The sequence below is a fragment of the Ambystoma mexicanum genome, chromosome 5q, assembly GCF_040938575.1.
Source record: "Ambystoma mexicanum isolate Mex_15411 chromosome 5q, UKY_AmexF1_1, whole genome shotgun sequence".
Lineage (NCBI taxonomy): Eukaryota > Metazoa > Chordata > Amphibia > Caudata > Ambystomatidae > Ambystoma > Ambystoma mexicanum.
The window spans coordinates 822,794,687-822,813,049 of NC_090933.1; positions in this window are offsets into that span (position 1 = coordinate 822,794,687).

Consider the following 18,363-nt stretch of genomic DNA (forward strand, 5'->3'; position numbering starts at 1 on the left):
GGAAGATGGCAAGTCTCTGACTATGGGCCTCATTACAACCCAGGCGGTAAGTTCCCTACTTTACCACCATGGTGTAAACTCTGTTTACTCCATGGTGGATGGCGGATTTACCGCCCCATTCCAAGGTGAGTGGGGCGGTAAATCCCCATTCCCCATTTACCCTTCCCCATTCCCATTTTTGCCCCATAGGGCATAATGGGAGTGGGGAAGGCGCTAATTACGGCACCGTAAATTACGGTGCCGTAATTAGCACCAAGGCGGGTTAGCGCCTTGCATTTTAACGCCTGCTAAAAGCAGGCGTTAAAATGGTAATCAGGCGTTAAGGGTTAACGGCGCCGACGGCGCCGTTAAACCCTTAACGCCTGAGTTGTAATGAGGCCCTATATGTCTGCTATGTGGATTATACTGGTTTCTTTGACAGTGTAAATAGAATACGACTATGGCAGTAGTGAAGTTCCTGGGGTATTGACTAGACTCTATCATAATTTATAAGGGAGTTAAACACTTGTACTAACATTTTAGTCAGAACATCACAAGCAGGTACTCAGACCCAACTAATAGATACAAATGTGAGACTTAAGCACCCACATTGTATAATTTATATTTAAGTGACCTGTGCAATGGATTTGAGAATTGTGACAATTTTCCCCCAAAATTGGCAGGGTTGCCTGTGAGTTGTCTATGTTATGCGGACAACACGATCCTTATGGATCAAACGCCTCTGGGATTACAGAGATCTTTGATTTGCTTAGAAAAATATGCAGGGGAAAACGGACTTAAGACAAACCAAAGCAAGACGAAGATAATGATTTTGGGAGGAAAACAACATCGCAATCTCAAATTTAGTTAGTATCTCGGTGGGGATACACTTGAAATAGTGAGCTCCTATATACATTTGGGAAGCCCTACCTTTTTCCAGCCCAATAGCAAATTATATAAGGGACTGGCACAGATGAAGATCCTGGGCAGGTGGCAAGTCATGAAAGAGTTTGTGAATCATTGAAGTGGGGGCTCAATTGTGAAGAGTATGGTACCAGCAATATTATATGCTTTGGAAACTCTCCCTGAGAAATATTTAGCATGGTTGAGATTGCTTGAGGGATGAATACCTCTCTTCTAAGAGTCCCACCGGCTGTCCCTGTGGAGGCCTTTCGCCTCGAGTTGCGTTTGATTTCATGGTAGACTTGTTTGGACGATTGCGAGGTGCTTATTATATATTAGAGTAAATCATAGCATTGATGACTCTAATGTATTAAGGAACATCATAATTGACCATGTGACACAGTTTCTGGCTAGACCGAAGGGAGCATATACAAATCTAGCATATAGAGTTTTATCGCTTACTCCACAACAGCACTTTAAAGACCTCTGCATTTCTTTGACAGAGGTAGAAGACCCTGAGCATTTCAAAATAAAGTTTAAAATAAAATCAAGCATTTAGGGATAAGGTGGACAGTATAGAAGGATTCACTGGGAAAAAATATATACTGAGCATGTTAGGCAGGGCTTTCTATTGAATTCCCCTTCCAGTTATTTGGTCAAATGGTGCAGCACAAAGCTGCATAGATTTGTATTATATTCACGCTTCAATATTTTTCCTGTATTAGAGTATACTGGACCATGGAATGGGACACAGAGTGAAAAACGTAAGTGTAGACTATGTTCCACACATATCGAAACATCAAAGCATAGCCTTACTGGCTGCAAAACATTGCTAACCCTGATAAAAAGGATTATGGCAATTTTCATAATGATGAATTCGGCTACCTTTACGACCAATTTTGGTCTACTGTTTATCCGGGGAATTCACTGGTTATCTCTGCTGCCTCATTTTAAATATGGAAACAATTTGTAGAAAACCTGACATCTAGAGAACAAATATTTATATGAAAATGTATATTTTATTTACATGGAAATGCTGAACTATTGTTATGTTGATGCAATAATGTTGCTACTCAATGGGATATGAATGGATGGAGTTTTAATAATGCTGCTATTTGATGAACTGTCGGGGTCATGAAGTGATGGATTTTAATAATTTAAGTACTTCAAATATGTATGATATGGTTTGTAGGGGGTAATTTGTCACACACACTTCAATAAATAAAAAAATGATTAAAAAAATAACACTAAACAGCCACTAGCTAAGCCCTTTGCCGTACCCGCTGTATATTATATACATGAACGAGCAGCTGGCCATGATATTCAATACAATACTGGCCAGTGGCCACGGCCTTAGGCCATGCCAACTGTATATTCTAACATATTAATGGGTACTAGCTATGGCCTTTAGCCATGGCCAGTGATTACAGCTTTCAATCTTGCCCATTGTATATTTTAAAACAGTGACGGGTAACTAGTATGGCTTTCAGCCATGCGCAATGTATATTTCACAACACTGACCGACCACTATCTATGGCCTTTCGTGATTGCAAGTGACAACAGCCTTGGGCACAGCGAAGTGCACAGCCTAAATTGTTATTACAATAATAATAGTTTTTAGGAGCTAACTTATTAATGATGTTATGCCTAATGCCATTATTGATGTAATCTGTTATTTACAATGTAATTAGTGTTGTCACCAGTGATGTCATCAGTGGTGCGATCTGTGATGACATCAGTGTCCTCACACAACATGTAATTAGTGATGTCATCAGTGATGTCATCTGCAATGTCATCATTGTGGTCATTGGCTGTGCAACAGGGGGCGCAAATTTAAGGTGGCTTTAGCTGAATTTCAGGGGTTTCGTTGCGTTAAGTACTCACCTCATCCCTACAACTAAAGTATTTTCCTTAATATATATGTATATATATATATATATATATATATATATATATATATATATATATATATATATATATATATATATATATATATATATATATGTAAATATATATGTTCACTGAAAAAACTTTGTTAAAGCGTGGTTATGGTTAAGTTGCACTAATAAAAACGTATGCAATTCAATGAAAAAACGTTGATAAGGGGACGTTATGGTTACAAGTAAAACCTAAAAACCTCAGAAAATCACCAGTTATGGTAAGCTAAGCAACCATAACTCGCACCACCACAGTGCACTGCTAAGACTAACGCTCTGGATATCAGCCCCCTCTTGACAAAATCCCACCAAACTTTACAAAAACATTTATATTTAGATCTAAAATGTTTTTGCAAACCTTTGTGTAGATTCGTCAAATGGCACCACATTTATAAGCCTTTACAATATTTTGGGACTCCCCCTCTAATTTTGCACCCTCTTGACAGAATCCCACCAAACTTTGCAACACCATTCAGAATCAGGTGTAGAAACAGTTTCATTGAGTGGCGCCAAAGTTATAAACCATCGAAAAACTGATTTTCACCAACCCTGTAATGCAGAAATAGGCATAGATGTCCTCGAACATCTGAAGTGTTCACGAACATCACAGGACTTCGCCCCAACATCCGGACTGTTCGAGGACTCTGGGGGGGAAAACACCAATTATTTTTGCTTCTTATGGCCATGTCCCATCCCATCCTCATCACCCCTCACCTCCCCAGAGATTGTTTGATAAGTTTGACAAGTGCAATGTGTTTTTCAATATTTCTTTACTGCAATGTCTGCAGACACCGCATACTGTCCACGAATCCAACATGGCGGGCGTTTCCAAAAATGTGATGCACTTCATGCTTTTCACCATCCAATCAGTGGTCGTGTCCAATGTCCGAACAGGGAAATGGGTCTGCGGACTGAACCCAGATATCACAATATTTTTTTAACCTGGTTTTAGCCTGTTTTAAAGAAAACTACTGGACGGATTTACACCAAATTTACAAAAGCACGCTTTTGGGACCAAGCCGCCGCTACTGCTGCAAATTTGGTGAAAATCCATACAGTGGTTTAGGCTGTAGGTGGGAACAACATTCTTTTTCCATTGCGCCTATGGAAAAAAACAAATTTTGTCCACACTATAGCTTCCCCCCCCTGGAAGAAACCTTACCAAACCTACCAAAAAACATTCAGCGCAGGCCATATACTCCTTTCGCAAAGTCTGGTAAGGATTCTTCCAGGGGGAGCGAAGTTTTAAGCCGCCAAAAAAAGTGCTCTTCCTATGAGTTGAACAACTTAGTCATAAATGCACGGCCACTACGGCAGGCCGTGTAATATGTCACACTGTTAAATAACCCAATTGACCCAGACACCACAAAAATGTATTAGTGGTCATTGTTTTTCTGCACCTTCCTCAGGAATGTGGGGGTCCTTGTGGATGACATTCCTGTCTGGGTTTTCATGTAGTAGAGGATTTCACAGACCTGCGATAATAAAAAAACATAAAATGTGATTCTTTTCTTACTTGTGGTTGCTTAATTCAACTAAGTCACACATCTAATTAATTAGGGTCTGTTTTGCCCTTCCTAATTGGAAATAATGTCTCCTCTCTTTAACCATGGATAGCTTCTGTGAAAAGGGCAATATGTGCCTCTTTAAACTTGGTGCATCCACTATCGGTCATGGAGTGCAGGTCATACATTTAATCAATTAGGGTCCGTTTTGCGCTTCCTAATTGGAAATAATGGACCTGATTTACAAAGCGTTTTTCAATGGGATTGCACAATTGTAAAACGCTTCTGTCAATCAGTCCCAATGTCTCCTCTCTTTACCCATGGCTAACTTTAAGGAGTCCCGTACATTGGGATGCACAATCATTTCTAAGTGTGTGTTTGAAATAAAGCTCGGGAAATAAAAACACAATGGCCAGGCAGGGTCATTGCCATTGTGGGTTAATGACGAGAAAAGGGGAATGAGTGCCTATTTAAACCTGGTGCATCCACTATCAGTGAGGGAGTGCAGATGCACATCCAAATGTGTTCGTAACCTCTGGATTTCAACCTACTCTGTGAATGCCAGGCCATCCCATTGGGCAGGGCTGTCACAAGATGTGGTGATGCCCGGGGAAAAACATTTGGTGAGGCCCCCTTACGATTTTCTGCACTGAGCCAGTGGCGGCACCTCCGCAAACAGGAGACTCGAGAAATCTCCCCTTGAGTTAGTGTGGAGGAACCCAAATATGGTTTATTACTACAACTTCCAATCAACTACAGCAACGTTAGATTTCTCTACTGATGCCAGCATTAAGGAGCACCCTGGCCCTGTGTGCACAGTAAAACACACATCATAACACAGTGACAGATAGATGACGTACAGTGAAGGCTGGTGAATTTCTGAACAGAAGAGGCTTAAATGTTTGTACCAATTATGCAGGATCGACAAAGCACAGTGAGGGAGCCCAAAACAAACAAGGGTTGATTGAGGGGGTTTCTCACTCCCAAGAACATTTCTGAAACATTTGGTTAAAATTATGCATTTTACAGCACTTTCTTTGTAAAATTGGGCAGAAATCCATACAGTTTGCAATTGGTTTTGTATGGAAGTACATCTAAAAACCCAATAGTTGCAAGTCACCAACCGTGCACAGCAACATTTTCCAATACATTTCATGCCGACATATGCTAGTATAAAAATATATCCATGATGGTTGTTCCCATGTATGTCCATGCAGGCTGCACCTATTTATGCCATTATTACCATGTACAGACTCCCAGCCACTAAAAATGCCATGCCACAGAAAGTATGTCCAGGCAGTATTGTGCACCATAAGTTTTTTTACTGCCTAGATTGGCCTAAATTCAATGTGGGCCAATTTAGCAAAGTAGTATGTTTGCTTTAACCTTGATGCACAGTCCTGTGCATTAAGGGTAAAGCAAACCAAGCACTGGCAATGCTAACAGTTTGGGCTTTCGGGTAGGCATGGTAAAGGCACTGCAGTATTGGTATTAACTGGATGTTGATGGTAGCAGGTGCAAACTGGTTTGAGTACCTGAGCATCTAATAGCAGTGCCTGGCAAATGCCTATTACTTATGGACAAGTCAAAACTGTTGGCTTTAACAATGTTTATTTTTAACAGGACTTCAGTGAAAGACATGCAGGGTGCAACACCATTGAGCAGATCGGGCTCTAGCCCCCTCCCGATCTGGTAGGCTTTGTTGACTCAACCTGGCTGCATGGGCAGCGTCAGCCCCTGACTAGGGAGGGCTGAAGCCCTCCCGCATTGAGGCAGAATGCCTCTTTTGGTGTGTTTCGCCAGCCCATAGCACTCGTTAAGGAGCAGAAGCATCAAACATGAAGAGCACAAAAGCCTATCCGTGCGATATCAACAGACTAACTTTGATAAAGCCAAAGTCTTAACTTCTGGTCTCAGCTTTTAGATGGCCCACGTTTCCAGTGATTAGCATGGCATTATGAAAGTAAACTGCCTCTGAATTGGGATGAAAGGTACTACTAGTGGCCAAAGGGAAGGTGAAATAGCTATTCAGCTTCCCAGCTAGGCTTAGTGAATTGGGAGGGAAGGGGGAGCAGGGCTGGTTGAAGATGTGTCAGGGCTGGTGGGGGCCCATTTCTTTGTGATGTTTGGGGGCACCCCTGGCCTTACAGATTGGAAAAATAAGCCAAGGCAGCCGTGGAGGGCTTAAATCAACAATGAAGTCAAAATAATGCAGCAAGGTGGTTAAAAGCTGCAGATTGTCAGTAGGTTTCGGTGTCATAAGACTGCCAGCATGGGGATAGCTGCTTGGGGGCCCATTTCAACTGTAAAAGCTAAAAGACCCAGACTCCATCCCTCAGTCGGGAGACTGGCAGCACAATGTGTTTATTGGCCCCACATTGGCCCCACTCACTATCCGCTTTCAAAAGCGCCATCCAGCCCCTGCCGGGCTGACCAACAGAGTTGTGGCCAGACAGAACAGGACACAGACATTAAACAGTGCCTGCAATTCGCTGTTAACAAAGGCCCTGCAATTACTAACATAAAACATTTCACGTTTAGCACCTGCATTCATAACATACATTTTTAGCTAATTGAAATTGTGATGTGAGGTTAGCACTTACATGCCAGGGCAGTGATTAGAAACGAAGTCCTTAAGTGTGACGTTTCAGAAATGAAAGAGAGAGTTAGTGGCTTGTAACATTGAAACTTTACCCAAATAGTCTCAATCGAACGTGGAAAGATGTTAGATGTCCCCCCACAAGAATGTTTCCCCCTCTCTCACTGCCTCTGAAGTTAGCGCCTCTCCCAACATTTGAAACTAGTCCCACCCCTGCACCCTCTCTCCGCTCCCCAAATTGTTAGCCCATGTGCACCTCTGATGCCACGACCCCATCCCTTAATTAAGTGCCTGCAGTAGGGGCAGGCTGGCACACACACTCACATTCAACACTTTCACCCATGCATTCATCCACCAGTTACACAATTTACATGCACGCATAGATAAAACCAAACACAGCATTGACGCACACATAAACACCAACATGCATGCATGCATTCATACACATATACATACTCATTTAATTTAAATACACATATATACACAATTTATAATAAAAAACAATTACCTTACCTCCATGCACCCTTCAAAAGCACCTGGGGAGCCACAGCACTCCGACACGTAGACATGCTACCTGACAGGAGAGAACTCCTCTCCTATCAGTCAGCGTGTTCACCCTGAGCAACGTGAACACACTGACTGACAGGAGGGGAGTCATCTCTTGTCATTCAGCATGTCTATGTTGTCAGCTGAATAAACTTCTGAGCCCTGCTGTCTCCCATTGTTTTGCTGTTTGTTGCGGAGCAAAACGGCTTTGCAACAAACAGTAAAATCATTGCAACGGTAGAGAGCAGACATCACAGACATCACAGTCCCCATCACAGTCCCATGTGTGAATAATGGACATGGGTGGACTGTGCTGCTTTCTACTCAGGAGAGTGTGCCTTGAAGCCCCCTAGCAAGCACGAGTGCCAGGGCAGTTTGACCCTCCTGCCACCCCACCCCCTCATGACGGCCCTGCCATTGGCTGTTTGGGCTACATGTGAAGGGAGGGAGGTGAAAAAAAACAAAAATCGTTGGGTGTTTGTATTGTATCTAATGTAGGTAAAGTACAACACAAGGAATCCAAGAACACTGAACAGAGGTTGTACGACACTCTCTGGTCATCCCTGCGAAGTACCTATGTTGATAATTGCACCAGCTCCTCAATGGTCATTGGTAATGTCCAGAAAATTGCATATGATGAGGTTATCTCAGGGACCTCACACTATGAATAGACTACTCCTCAACAGCACATGAGTAATATATGCAGATTGAGTATGCAGGGTTGTCAACCCAGACCACCAAGGATCAGGAGCATTGTGTGTGTGTGTGTGTGTGTTTGTGTGTGTGTCTGTGTGTCTGTGTCTTTTCATCCCCACCTTGGGAACTACCAGGTCACTCCCTGTGTTGGAATACCTTCTGATAAGTTAAATAGCCCAGGGTGTTTGATTTTTTGTAATATTCTGGTGCAGATAATTTTGTTTCTGAAAGGGAGGCCTGCCAAGCAGAATCCTCTTTCATAATGCTCAATGGAAAATCATAGTGCACTCATGTGCCTTTGCTGTGACCATGTCTTCACATCCCGAACAACTGCACTGCAGTGGCACCAGGGCAGACTCAAAGATCCCATGTGCATTCCTCACAGCTGTTGGAACACAAGGTTTTAACAGGCAGAGGTGTTTTTTTGATCATCTGCTCTTCTGGTTTCTAACCTAATAATTGTGTACCCTGGTCAGCATGGGGCATGTCAAACTGCAAATATAAGCAATGTGTGGTTATGACATGGTGACTACTGGGATCACACAATTTTACAGCCAAAGCATTTGGATGTCTTGCTTCTGTCAGCTTGGTGAAGTGACTCAGTCATGAAAGGACTGGTGTGTATTAACTGTTCGACCAGCATGTCTCCATAACAACCACGTGGAAGCTTGCCAATTAAGCTACATCCCTTCATACCCCTGAGAAAGGCAGACATCTTCCTTCAGGGTGCAGGAATTCTCTCCAGGAAGTCCCCTGCCATCAAATGCTTCAAATACAGCTTGTGCAAAACAACAACACTCTCACACAACATGGAAAGGGGGTGGAGTTAGAGTATCCCAGGGAGATGTTTGGCCAAAAAAGGGGTTCCACCACCTTGGATTCTGGTAGGGCTCCCTAAACATCCCACCTCATCAAACCTCCCACAGATAAAGCCCTCAGGCTATGACATCATAAGGCAAAGGAAACTGGTTACCACTACCTGTATTGGACCCCTGACAACAGGCTTACTTTGGACAAATCCACTGTAGTATTTTGCCACTATTAGGGTGGTAGGGGGATTCTGCCCTTACATGATTCGTCTTGAGACTTCAAGACAAGTAGGATTCACCCTCAACTTTGCTGGGATACAATACATTCCAAAGTCCTTTGCCATAGAGGTGAAGACAAACATTTCCAAGTAAGAGGACATCTTTTCTCCTGACCCACAACAGACGACATTTGGGGTGGCCCTGCTGTGAACCAAGGTCTTTCTGCTGCCTGGAGACAGAAAACAGGACCCTACTCACTGGATTTAAATGACCCAATGTAGGTCCGAGACAGCCTTAATGGAAAAGAAGTGCAGAACATTGGACTCACCTTGTCGCTGGGTACCAGCATTGGACCTCCCAGCAACCACCTTGAGACCATGCTTGGCTCAGTTTGAGCTGCCTGATTTCCTGTTTCTTCAACCTGTCTTGACTCCAACTTAAGGCAGTGAAGTATCTCGCCACTTGGCTCAAAAGCCAGCTCACCACTATGTATGCACCAGACTCACCTTCATCACATGCACCGACTCAACCCAACAGAAGTATCATCACAACCAGACTCAAAAGCCAACACCTTGGAAGCCCGTTTTAAACACAGACTTGACAAAGTGTATTGATCCAAGTATCATGCACAAACTCTATCCACAGACCGTCACATCTCAAAGCTGACTCGCAACTGGAGCAATGAGACTCAAAAGTCCTAAAAGTGGCTTGACTGCAGAAAAACTCCAAGAAACATGGTTCGATATGATATGATATGGCATTTATAACGCGCCTATACACAAGTGTTTCAAGGCGCGACGTGGCAAGGGAGGGTAAACAGAGGGAAGACAGACAACGATCCTACTAGGCCAGGTGTCATTCAGAATGCGCAAGTGAATGGGAAGGGCGAGGGGGAAAGTGCAGTACAACAGATAAAGAACAATAAGTAAATTACGGCCAGCTGGTGGCAAGTGCAAGGGTAAGTGCAGACATCAGGTCTCAAGTGCTGGTAGTGGAACTGTAGAGATACAGAAACAGTCCCTAAGTGCAGGGTTGCCAGGAAGGAGGTGCAGGTGTGCGACTGGCAGGGGGGGGGCCGGGGCCCGAGATCAGGGGGTGGCAAGGTAACCAGTGCAGTTTCAGTTTCAGCCAGGAAGTCAGCAGGGGAGAGGAGGAGAACAAGCAGAAGCAAAGAGAAATGTGTTGAGGTGCTTCCGGAACCAGAGACGATTCTCCTCAAGTTTCAGGGAGGCAGGGAGGCTGTTCCAGAGGGAAGGCCCCAGCTGAGGAAAGAGATCTACCACCAACTCATTTCTTGGAGAAGCGACTGACCCTGAGGGAGTTGGAGACGGATGAGCGAAGAGCTTGAGAAGGAAGATATTTAGGAAGAGCGAGCTGAAGGTATTGAGGCCCCAGGCCCCAGAAGGCCTTGTGGATAATGCAGAGTGTTTTAAGCTTAATCCTCGCAGCCACTGGGAGCCAGTGCAGAGATTTCAGTCCTGGAGAGATACGATCCCTGTGCTTGAGGCCAAGGACAAGTCTCGCAGTCCTGTTCTGGATGAGTTGCAGAGGATGAAGAGTAGAAGCAGGCAGATTTAGAAAGAGGCTGTTGCAATAGTCCAGCCTAGAGAGAACCAGAGCTCTGGAGACAGTGAGCTTCTGGGGGAAGGAGAGGAAAGAAAGAATACCACTGAGGATCTGCAGCTGGTAGTGTGACTTGTTAGAGATGCCAGAGATGTGAGGAGAGAAGGAGATGTCGAGTCGAAGATGACCCCAAGATTTTTAGCCTCACAGGTGGGAGCAGGAAGAGGGCCAAGGGAGGCCGGCCAGAGAGTAACAGGAAAGGAGGGAGCGGGTGTTATATTGAGGAGAATCTCAGTATTATTGGCATTAAGGCAGATATCATTTGCGGCACAACACTCCTGGATGGCAGACAGGCAGCCAGAGATGAGAGAGGGAGAAGAGGTGGCTGAAGGTAGCCTGAAAATCAGCTGAGTCTCGTCCGCATAGCACTGTTTATATTGAGTACCAAAGACAAGAGATCCTGTTATTTGCAGTGGTCCTGTCCCCCTGGTCTAATTTACAGGGCCCTTGTGCAGGGGCATCGCAAGGGGTCGAAAGGCTATAGCCCCGGGTCTTTTTGTTGTAGCCCCGGATAGAAGCTCAGGGGCTACAAACAAAAGGGTAGCCCAGAGTGAATGTACAGACTCTGAAATCTCCAAATTTAGAAGAAATATCAAAACCGTTGAGCTCACCTTCCTTAGGAGGTAAAGTCCACTCTCGGCTGCACTTATCGCAGGCCGAGGGGCTCCATCACGTGACCCAGCCGAGGCCCCTCAGCCAATAGCGTTCCCCGTATGCTTTGACAGATGGGCCTGGCCTCCCTTCCTTCAGCTCATATAAGGTAAAAAAAAATGAATTCTCCCCACAGTTTTGGAACATCGCCCCTGGAAGAAGGACCAGAGTGGGAGAGGTCCACCCCCCTGTCACCCTACGCCTCCTACATCCAGCACACACGGTTTTAAAACCCGCCAAGGATTTGCTCTAAGACTCCCAGTTGAGGCCCATGTTTTGAGACTACAAGGTGGCAATGTTGTGGGGGCCTGCTACAAAAAAGAGTGCAGATCCAGAGAAGGCACATAGAAGGCTCCATGAGCTATTCAGGTATGTGCAGAATGGTCAAGGAGGATACTCGGACCCTGTTTTTTCAATATGTACTCCAACAAGCCTCTGACTGTAAAAGTCCACCTTATTATATTCATTTAATACTTCCACTCACTTTAGACCCTTCAAAAGCTCTCAGTGTGTACTAGAAAGCTAAGAGAACTACGTGCAGAGTAATACAGTGATCTGCCCAGGATCACAGAAATTGGTTTGATAGGACAATCTGAATTGGATCAAATGCCTCCTTCTTCGACACTAAGTTCTTGATCACATCCCTTTTACAAGGTGACTGTGTTTGAAACCTACAAAATAATCTTGGCAGCCACAACAGTACCCATGTGAGCGGTAAAGGCTAGGCAATTGTGTGATGCACAGAGCCTACCGTCGCTAAAGCATAAATTGACATTCAGAAGCCCTAAAGTATGGGTCGGGCTTAGATAGGTGCACTGTAATTGTTTACTTGCACGTAACCCCCACTGGGACAATGTACCTACTGCAGAGATCTGAGTGTAATCTGAAAATTGCATGTTTGAATCGCTGGCTGAGATCTCTCACCCTTCAGAGGTTAGTAAAAGAAGCAACATTGAGTTGGGTGAAAGAGGCACCAGGCTGCACCAGGCTGCATTTTTACGCAAACCAGCTGCAGCAAGTATTTTTAAAATTCACAATATTTATTTAGTTTGCATGATAACATCTTTGCTGATGACAGAGTTCTTGGTTGCACCTATTGGTGCATGCAACAGGACACCCCTGCATGAAAGAGGCTTGTCATCTGTGGTATCTTCCTTCGTAGCATTAATAATTATGTTTTTTTTACAGAGCACACAACAAACTGGGCTATCTCGTAGTGCATAATTGGCAGAAGGTATTGCCCAGCTCAAGGTATAAAGCATACCCAACCATCATATGCTTGAAAGGCTCCGGAAACCATGGTTGGTGTTGAAACCTGTGACCTAGAGGTTACATGCAGATCTCGGCAGGAGGCGCTCAACCCACTGAGATTTCTTACTGGTTATGTGAGCCCTAATTCAGCAATCCAGTCATTACAACAATCGGATGCCTATAATCCTCACATACATTTCTTCCATATTACCAAACAGCCTTTTATTCTATCACAGAGCGTGAGAGGACCAGGGGGGCACTTACGTGCTCTGTGATAGGATAAATGATAGGCTGACTAAGTCAGTCTGGCAGTGCTAGAGTCGTGATCTACAGCCATTGGTACTCAGGAGATAGTCACAGACTCGCAGATTATCGCACCGGCTCTGGTGGCCCAGGATAATAGATATTATTGCCCTCTCATTGCTACTCATTTTATAACTCTCAATGGATAAGAGGCTGAGTTGCACAGTTGGGCGATGAATCAGAGGACTGCCATTCACACAAAGATCTCTGCATGAGTACTTAACCCACTGCATTACCTTATCAGCTGAAGCTGCGGACACTTTGATGATCTCCTATTCCACCAAGAGCCTATTGGCACACTGATTCTGATAAATTGCCACGTGTTTGGTCGACCTGTATGCTTTTATATGCACACTTGGTTCTGTGGCAATACCATTTACACAGATAAGTGATATCCTTTTTGGGGGTAAGTCTTTAATGGAGGGGGCTTAATCTGGCTGGCAGAGCAAAAGAGTCTGAGAGCAATTAAGAAGCTGAAGGGCCTAGAGAAGCTTGGAGGCCTGATCGTTGTTGGCCATCAAACACCTGAATAGCCTGCAAGATTGGAAATAATGACCTTCCTGGAAAAGATGTGGGACTGCTGGAGAGTGGGTGAGGAATATATCCTTTAGTGATATGGGCTTTATGTCCCTGACTAGTGAGATGGCCACTTTATCTTGCATTTAGCTGAGCACTATATACCCGAGTGAGCTGGGCATTATGTTCATAAAGCATGAGCTGGACACAACTGGGAGCTGGAAGATGTGGGCTAGTCATTATATCTCTGGATGGATTACAAATAGTAAGCAAAGCAAGGCTCTATCTCCTTGTGACTGTGATGGGAACACAAAATCAAGCTGGTCACTATATCCCTTTTACTTTTTGTTTAAGAGTAGTTATAATGAGGGAGGTTAGCATTCCTAGTACGGAAAGAAACACTGACACATCATAGTTTCTTTTCCATCCTGACACCTGTTACTTAATCCTAAAACATGAACTGCCCATTTTTGTTTTGTTGGGATGCACGTCCAGACCAGAAAATAAGGGAGAAATATTATTGGAAGTGTGTATCCCTTGCGAAATAATGATACAGTACAGACATGTAGTTTGTCCCATGCTGCTAGGGACTGCTCTTTCATTTACCTCTGCAGATTTGGCTCAAGTTCCCGACAAGTTGTGGACGAACAATCCACATGACGTGGGACTTTTAAAAAGTGTCACGCTGATACGCATCACCCTGAAACCCGGAACTGTGTTTCCATGAGTAAACTTTATCGCCTATCAAAGGTCGCAGAGGAGGGGCATCATAGTACCCTCAAACTCACCCTGTAACACGGCTATTTATCCAGTGAAGAAATTGAAAGGTCTAGTTGGAGGATGATTCAAGATCTATGCCCTTTTAATGACATTGTACAGACAGAGTTCCCAGTGGTTACTAACTAAGCTACAATATTGTGCAATATACCCATTGAACCCACCCATTTTACTGTAGTGAACTCGAAAAATTCCTTTTTCTCAGTACCCTTGTATCCTGACTAACAATATGTCACTTCGTTCACATTTGCTGGGAGATTATTCCAACATACTAAGCTTCCCCAAGGGTACTGTGAGTGCCAGCATATTTTTAAAAAGGTGCTACAAGAAGATTTAGGTATCATTGCTGTCCCAAGTACCATAATTCAATATGTGGATGAATTGTTGGTATGTAGCAGCACAGAACACCAATGCAGGGAGGACTCTATACAATACTTGTTACAATTGTTGGCTGACAAAAAGTACTAGGTGGACTGAACAATGTACAATATTGTCAACAAGAGGTGTTGTATTTAGGACAGTTGAATGGTAAAAGTGTAACTTCAGAACAAGCAGCAGCAGTGCGCGCCACACCCCAGCCAGTGACAATCAAGGATATGCAGACATTTCTTGGATTATGTCATTACTGTAGAGCATGGATTTTTGAATATATATCATACCCTGAATCATTGCTCCAGGCCCTCAAAGAAGCTCAGCGGACAGAATTTACTATTATTTGGACAGATGAAATGATTACTAAGTTTCAATAGCTTAAAGATGTTGTTTCTACTGCCCCAGTATTGGCTACTACTGACTATATGCAATTTATGTATCTCTTTTCACATTCTGATGGTCAGATGATGACTGGCATACTGACACAACTCAGCACAATGGGGCATAAACCTTTGGCCTATTATAGTGGCATGTTAGATTCTGTCATGCAAGGGCAGTTTCTGTGCAAACAAGTTTTGGCTGCTGCTACATTTGCTATTGAGAAGTCTGTGACTATTGTCATGGGATGTTCTTTAACATTGTACATGGAACATGGGACGTTTGCAATACTAGAGAGGTCCAAATTCACCCTGACCACACAAAGGGATTCTTCAAATGAAGTAATACTGTCAAGCCAGTCTATTCACATATTTTTTTGTTTTAAGACAGTGAAGTCAGCTACCTTTTTGACTGAACCTATTACTGATGATGACGAGGTACATGACTGTGTCACATATGAAGGTCCAGAGGATGATATTCCTAAGAGACATGACTATGCTCTGAATGAAGGAGAAATATATTTTGTTGACATGTCTTCAAATATTGACCAGGAGACAGGCCAAAGACATGGTGGGCAGCAGTGGTGCATCTAGTTGATGGAGAATATGAGGTTGTTTTGCAGTGGAAGCCGCCAGGACATTATTCAGCACAAGCAGCAGAACTAATCACCCTCATTGAAGCACTTGAGTCAGGACAGGGGTGTTGAGTAACAATATATTCAGACTCGGCATACGGCACAACTGATCATTCGGGGCTGTTGAGATGGATGAAAAGACGGTTTTGCAGAGCCGATGGATCCCCCATTCAGCATGCAGCTTTGTTGGACAGACTGATTGATGTGCTTGCCGCAATAGTAAAGTGTGCCACCCACAAAAATCGTGTCGACTTTGTCTCCCTTGGGAACGAAGCAGCAGACACTGCGGCAAAGCAGGCCACTCATTTGCCAGTACCAGACATACATGAGCATCCAGTGTTTGTGAACTTGCAGTTACAGTTGCAGGTTCCATATACGGCCCTCCCTGTTACAGAAATTATTGAGACACAAGGAGAGGTCCCACAAGGTAAAAAGTTAGTGTGGCAAAGGAGAGAGTGTGCACAATCCCCAATGGCTTGGTGCTGGTGTGGAGACAGATAAGTACAGGGAAGGATGTGATGCCTCAAGCATTGGCTTTGGTGGCATTCAACCAGATCCACAACCCTGCCCATGTATCTAAACAACATATTGCATCTGATATTTAAGAGGACTGGTATGTACCTAATATTCAGAAATTGTTATCCCTGTTCACTTCCAACTTTGTAGTGTGCCAGACATACAGTATGGGACAAACTTTGAAGACACGAAAAGGTACTTTGCCACATCCAATTGGCCATTTCGTGATTAACACATAGATTTTGCTGATATGGGAGAGAGGTGTAATTCTGTTTGTTACTTGATAGTGGTTGTTTGTCCTTTTTCCCATTGGAATGAGGCTGCTACTTGTGCACTTCCTGAAGCCAGATTGGCTGCCAGGTTCTTGGTGAGAGAACTGTTTCCCCAATGGGGAGTGTGCAATAACCTTAGGAGCGAAAATGGCACCCACTTCTTCAAAATGTTGTTTAAAGAAAGTGCAGCTCTTTTAGGAATCAAGCACAAGTTGTGTTCCATTTATCACCCTCAGGCCAACTGGATTGTAGAAAGAATGAAAGGTCTGCTTAAAACAAACCTGTCTAAGTAAGGTGCAACACTGAAAAGGAACTGGCTGCATTTCCTCCCCTTGGCATTGTTCAGTTTAAGGACCTTTGCCTATCCGCTCATGAGATTGTGATGAGAATTTGTATGCACACAGCACTAACTCCTGTGCGGAATGCTTCAGCTGCTTACAGGGCTACGTCGATCCTGGTTGATGAATTTAATTTGTATTTCATGCAGTTAACAAAGTGTATTAAATACATTTCTCAACAGATTGCTCCACAGTTGGTGTAAAACATAGACAACAGCACTGCACCGGATTCTGCAAGTTCACCACTATTGCAATTGTTCCCTAATGAGAAAGTTTATATAAAAAATGTTGTCCACAGGTGGAGTGGACGTAGTTACAATGGTCCCTACACTCTAGTATATGCTACTCCCCTTGCTGTTAAAGCAAAAGAGCTGCGTTATTGGGTACATTTGTCCGATGTCTGAAAAGCATCACAAACCGTGCCCCTACCTGTAAGCATTTTGACAGAGTGTTTTTAAATTTCTGTTGTTGTTTGGTGATTTTGGTTATTAGCACTTACAACAGCATTATTTGCAGTAGGTTCTTAGTAGGGTCTTGTATTATCTTTTGATTTTTCATTTTTTATCTGCACTTATTTTGTGTTTTTAAAAAATGTTTTTGAGTTTCTTTATTGCACTATTTTTATTCAGATGACTACATTATGAACAGTATTAAAAATGTGTGTTCTGGACGGAAGTGCAGTGTGACACTGTATTCACTTATGTGTGGGTTTGCCTTTGGGTTGTTTATATATTTATTTATTTAATTAATTTATTTAATTTGATATAGCAACCAGACGCGAAGGTATCACAGCACTTGTACAAAGTAAGTGGTTACAGAATGAGCGCAGAGAATGAACATAGTACACATTTCAAACATATTTTTTAAATGACCATGTTTTTAGGAGTTTTTAAAGACAGTGAAGGAGGGTTCATTCTTGATGTGGTCTGGGAGGGAGTTCCACAGAGTATGGGTCGTGAAGCAAAAGCTGAATCCTCTTGCTCATTTGAGGTTGAAGCAAGGCATCTGTAGGGTAAGTTTGGAGTGGAGGGAGCATGTAATTGGCTTGGGTGAGATGTGTGGAATGAGGTAAGAAGGAGCGTTCTTGTGCAGGCTTCGGTGAGTGATGGATAAAGATTTGAAATCAATTATTGCTTTTATAGGAAGCCAGTGAGCCAAGCCTCTCTTCTTGATGTTGTAACATGGGCTGAACATTTTAGATCCAGGGCTGATATCAATGCTTCATTTTGCAGAAGTTGAAGCTTTGCAAGGTTTTTGGCTCAGTTGCCTGAAAATAGCAAGTTGCAATAATCGAGCTTACTGCCAATACTAGCTTAGGTGATATGATTTGATATTTTATTTTTATCGCGCTCGTACACAGGTGTTCAGGAGCACGACCAGGTGAAGGGAGGGAAACAGGGGAGAAACAAAAATAAAACAACGATCTTACTAGGCCCAGTGACATTGAGAATGCGCAAGTGCATGGGGAAGGGAAAAGGGGGAAAGTGCATGGAAGGGGTGAGAAATTGGAAAGTGCAGAGCATAGGAGAGAACAGAATA